The sequence below is a fragment of the Macrotis lagotis genome, chromosome 2 (assembly GCF_037893015.1).
Source record: "Macrotis lagotis isolate mMagLag1 chromosome 2, bilby.v1.9.chrom.fasta, whole genome shotgun sequence".
NCBI lineage: Eukaryota > Metazoa > Chordata > Mammalia > Peramelemorphia > Peramelidae > Macrotis > Macrotis lagotis.
The window spans coordinates 35,371,684-35,377,512 of record NC_133659.1 but is presented as its reverse complement, the minus strand read 5'-3'; the positions used below and the strand labels follow the sequence as shown (position 1 = coordinate 35,377,512).

Genomic DNA, 5,829 nt, shown 5'->3' with positions numbered 1-5,829 from the left:
CTGAAAGAAAGGCAAAGATGAGTGAGAGTAGAGTTGTTAACTCAGTTTGGGATTTTTATCTGAGAGTGCTGTTGAATATTAAAGAGGAGTTATGAGAAGTAGCTGATACACTGTTCTTAGCACAATATAAAGCTTTCAAGGATATAAAAGTAGATAAAGACAGACAATGTCTATGTCTTAGGAGACACAGCCACATCCCTTACAGACCAAGCACCGGGCTGATTTCAGTCCTGCATTAGTCACTATCTAGATAGATGATCCTGAGCAAATCACTGAGTTTACTTCTCAGTAAAATGAAAGGCTTGAACCAGAAATGTCCAAGGTGGCTCTCAGTTCTAAAATTCTATGATTTCAACCTCCAGGTAAGAGTTCCATTTGGCCTGCACCACTCTAGTAGGGCTGGGGAGTTTCCCATGATTTGCCTTCCTTCATGAGACCCTGAAGGAAAGGGATATTTCTATACTCCTAGTGCCTGGCCTACAGGGGTGGCTAATAAATGCTTGTTGACTTTTTTTTTTGCAAGTCAATGGGGTTAAGTGACTTGCCCAAGGTCACATAGATAAGCAATTATTAAATAGCTGAGGTCACATTTGAACTCAGGTCCTTCTGACTCCAGGGCTCATGCTCTACCCACTGAGCCACCTAGTTGTCCCATGACTTTCTATATAGCACCTGTATTCCAAAAAAGAAAAAAAAATCTTATACAACTGATTTGTAGAGCAGTCTTAGACTGTTTCCTTATCTAAAGATAAGAGACATGTGGAGAATTCTCTGGAACATTTAGATCAATTGATAAATATTCATTTTAAATTGACACACACATGAATTTGTAGATAAAAGGCACCAAACTTGGAGTAAACCTTAAATGAGCTCTGGTGTCATATGCTACAAGCTATTTATTTTAATTATTTACAACAGGAGAAAGCTAGCAGTGACTACACACAACAGTTTGTTAGGTTCATAGAGAAATTTATTGAGTTTCTGAAATGAAGCATTAACACAAAAGAATGAGGTGTTTCTAAATAGGTTCTTAAAAAAACATCTATAAGGACAAAGAGAAAACACTATTTTGGACCTTATTTCTGCCTCCAGAGGTAGTCTGTGGTCTATTGATATAGCCTGTGGGTAAGAATGTCAACTCTAATCTTGAATACCACTCTGGTAATCAACACAACACACTTGAGTTTTGTTAAGATCTAACGGAAACAAAGGCAGCATACAAACTAGCAATGTGGAATTCACAGACAGTTTTATAAATCAATGAATTCCATTCCATTTGACTTGAGAGAAAAAGAAGTTCAGAGAACCAAAGAGGTCAATAATTAAATTGCTCCAGTTAGAACTAGATATAGAGAATGAAGCATTATCCCATTTAATTCTTTCTCAGTTCATAGTCTCTCTCCAATTTAGTAGGAAATCTAGAAGGCTTAAGGAAAGTCACCCTGTCTTGTCTGGATGATTTTTTTCTTTTCATTCTTTTTGGTGGCAATTAATTCTGTATACAACCCAGAAATAAAGACATTTCACAGAAGAACCAACAGCATATGAAAATTTAAGAAGCTTCAGAAATGCTTTTAGTACTTTAAGATCCTCAAATTCAATTCCTAAAATGTCTAGTTGGTACAAGTAACAAAAAATTTGATAAAATAAATGCAATACTTATTGGTATTAATTTCAAAAATGCCCTCTTTTATAAGGTCAAAGGAAGGGTGTGTAGATGGGTTCCCATTTTGCAAAAGAGTAAACAAGTCTAGAGAATGACTTGCTCAGGGTTCAAGGACTAGTTGAAGGCAATGCAGGAACCATAGCTTGGGTTCAGAGCTAAATAAATATTTCGTAGTAGCATCAATATTCATAATTAGCAAGTGAGCTCCCCAATTCCATAAGAACAAAGAGAACAGGCTTCACATCATATAATCATCTAGAAGAAACTACAACATTAAACACTGATGAAAATGAGAATAAATCTTTAGAGTCGCAGTCATGGTAGCTTTTGCCCCCAAACACTATAATTTTAATGTATATAAAATTAAATTTTATAAGAATTCAACAGATTGACAACATGTTCTTTACTTAGCCTGTATCTGTACATTTTCTATATTTAATACTATTATTTTCTAAAAAAACACATTTTCAAGTTCTGTTAAAAAGTTTAGAACAGGGGTGGCTAGGTGGCGCAGTGGATAGAGCACTGGCCTTGGAGTCAGGAGTACCTGAGTTCAAATCCAGCCTCAGACACTTAATAATTACCTAGCCATGTGGCCTTGGGCAAGTCACTTAACCCCATTGCCTTGAAAAATCTAAAAACAAAAACAAAACCCAAAAGAAGTTTAGAGCAATATACTACTTAAATCTTTTTTGTAAATCATTACAAAGTCTAATTTTTGCTTCACTAAGACAGAAGAATTCTGTTTATAATATATATAGTATTCTCTTCTGAGGCCACTTCCCTATTTCTTACTTGAATTGGCAGGTAGAATGCCCAAAGGACCTCTATTACTATTTCTCTCTTCTAGGTTCTAGAGGAAAAAAAGTGACTGGAGTTTCTAATATTGGTATTCATGAACCCATACCTAGTATGCCACCCAGTGATGATCAACTGGAGTTAATTAACTTTTAGAAAGAATATTTAGTAAGCAGATATAGCAAGGACAGGTGTTATAGAAACATCCTCCCAAACCTGGTACATGCTAGGTCCCTGGGGAAAGTAAGCTTTTAACTCAGAAAGTACCTGGGCTCTAAAGGTAAACTCCCAGTTCCTGGTTACCAGAAGTCCTTTTCTCCCTTCTTGGAATTTCCCTTAGATGTAGTCTTTACTGGACTCCAAGCGTTAATGTCCTAGTAGAGTCCTGAATCTACCTTTCCTTGGTGTGTTTGATTCATTCTTGGGGTATATCTGTCTGTCTGTCTGTCTATCCGTCCGTCCATCCATCCACTCTTCTTTTAGCCTTTAACCTCTTTTGTCTATCCTTCACTAGTCACTAATAATGGCTCTTGGAAACAATTCTCTACCACTATGAAACTATGTCTTTTGAACTTTTAAACTTCACAAGATGTATCACCTGGTCAATGAGAGAGGGAGGGAGATGGAAAGTGGTGAAGAGAGAAAGGAGGAGGCAGGAAGAGAGCATTCTTTTCCTTATTCCTCCTCCTCTTATAGGTTGACTGTCTTCCAGGATTCTTTCCGGGCTGAAGTCAATCACCACTGGACTGTCTGAGGATGGAATTGCTATTCCATGTTAACCTGGTATATCAAATATAGGCCCAGATTATACCTGACTCAACCAAAAACAAGATACCTTCTGGAAAGTACCATCTAATGACCCAAAGCGCCCCCATGATCCTTTCAAATGGATTAAGGACTTATTTATATCTAGTTTACTTTTGATTGATTCAAAGATGTCTGGGCTGCCTGTGTTTGACTATGTTGGGATGGAAGTAGAAACTGTCCCTTTATATAAATAAAAATATTTTCATTCTTTTTGGAGGGTAACTCTTAAATAAATAAATAAATGTATGCATGTGTATGTCTATGCATATGTGTGTGTTTGCCTTTTAGAACACAGAAATTTTCCATTCCCAATGCCAAGTGAATTTCCCCTTTTGACAAAGAAAAACAATTAAGAACACCAGACACAAAGACTATCTAACAATGCATTCAACATTCTGCTATGAGGGTAGAAACCTATTTTCATTCTCTCCTCTATGATCTTCATTATTTTTCCCCCTTTCTTTTTAGAATGAATATGAAGGAAATGAAAAATATAGGAAATCTGATTGTTTGGATAGCCTAGAAAGTAGTTAAAACTGATTTATGTCTTAGAAGAGAGAGATATGGAGGGTAGCTCATATGGTGCATGATTGCTGAAAAAAACAAGTTTTCTTTCAAATAAAAGGAAGTAATGTGAAAAGACCTTCTTAGATCAGATATAAAATAATTTTGGATTTGGTTGGGGGGGGTTAAGGTGAGGTAAGAGGATGTGTGAATTAGTAAGAAAACCTCTTGATATTTTGTATTTTTTTTAAATATGGCTATTTAAAAACTTATTTCCTTTCCAAGTCATCCTCATTGCTGATTGAAATCTGATTAAATCACTTCTCTATCATGCAGTCTTTATTTTTACCAAAACGAATTACTCTCTGTCCTTCATTTTTTTTCTGCTTTCTTCCCATGTCATTCCCCATACTCCCCTTATGCCCCAAATGGACTCCACCCAGTTTTTTTTTTTTGTTCCACAGATTGAGAGAGAATAGGATTGGTTCAACCATTGGAACATAGATTTAGAGCCAGAAGGAACTTGTGAGAAAATTTCTCTAATCCAGATCTCTTTCTTAAAAAAACAACAACAAAACTAGTTGAGCAAACAGAGTGAAATGAAATGAGGGGCCTAAGGTCACAAAATGGAAAGGAACACAGTCAGATCTTAAACCCCAGACTCCTGATTCCAAATTCTGTGTTCCTGACAGTGACTTCTGTGATCCCTTTCACCTTTCTACATCCCTATGATCTCCTCTGATTTAGTCTCATCCTTCCTTCTAGAACAAATGCAAGCACTCACTCTACTAACTGCTGGTTTGAACAGCCTAGATATAAAGTCAAAAGCACAAGGTGGCACAGGACACTAATATCAGAATGACTTTTAGCAGTCTGGGGAAACTCCTGGGATGGAAATTCCCTCTACATCTTGTGAGGCAAATTCTAATACAGAGAATGGACTGGGGTCACTGTAAATGATTGGGTTTATTGATTTAATTCTAGGGCTTCCTGTCTCCAAGGCTGTCCTCCTTCCTCTCCACTAATACTACACTGTTGTTCTCTTCTAAGGGACTGGTATCCACTTAAAAAATGCAAGTCTGTTTATTTTCAAAAATGTTTTTGGAAACAATTTAATTTTTGGTATCACGATCAGAACTGGACCTGTGATTACTGGTAAAAGAAGCTCTGCCAGGATAGGCTGTCATCTTCACTGCATTGCCTGAGAAGGTGAGTGATTTGTCCAGACACAAGGCCAGTGTGTGTTAATGGCAAGACTTCCAGGTAGGCTGGGTTTCCCTTGTTTTCTCTCTTTCACTCTTCCATACTACCTCTCTGAACTCTTGGTCTATGTCAGTATAATAGGGTTATACTAGAATGGAGATGTTAAACTATACCTAGAATAAAAGATAGTAAATAATCTTCTAAAATCTTTTCCCAGGAACAAGTTGGTGTATTGATAAATCTAACTAAAATAACCTGATATTTGTGCCCAGATTCAGCTCAGAATTTTAATTCTGATTCAGATCTCTGATTCAGACCGTCACAGAACTTCAAAGTGTCCATACAATTGGGGCTTAGGTAGCTCATTTTTGTGAACATGTCAAACATGCACAGAGTGAGTGGCTGTGGTCAGTCCAACATACACAGCACAGCCCTATCTCCAGGAAGATGAACTTGCAAGTTTGTCTCAACGTTTCCTTCAGCATTTGGAGAAGTGCAGATAAAACGCAGAGGCCACTAACAGGTCACACTGAGAAAGAGACCACTTGCACTGACAAGACATTTCAACACACTTTCAAAGTTGTTTTCTAAGCTGAAGTTCAAAGGCTCTCGCCAATTCTAGTGGTAAGTACAAATAAAACCAGAGAGATTAGAAAAGACTTTTTCCATTGTGAAATGAATTTTCCTCAGAACTCACACATTCCCTTCAAATGATGCATTTTTTCCCCCTGAAGAAGTAGCTTGAAACATTTCATTGACACAGGAAGTAGTGATTTTAGTCATAAATCCATGGGAATCAATATGCTGGGTTAGGGGTGGTGGTGTTGGAACTTGAAAATTTTAATCTTTTA

General features: G+C 37.1%; 1 protein-coding gene across 10 annotated transcripts in view; it reads right to left on the bottom strand.

Annotated features, from left to right (window-relative positions):
- Positions 1–5,829, bottom strand: part of EVI5 (ecotropic viral integration site 5) — a 195,548-nt gene that overhangs the window by 27,231 nt on the left and 162,488 nt on the right. The window lies entirely within an intron of this gene.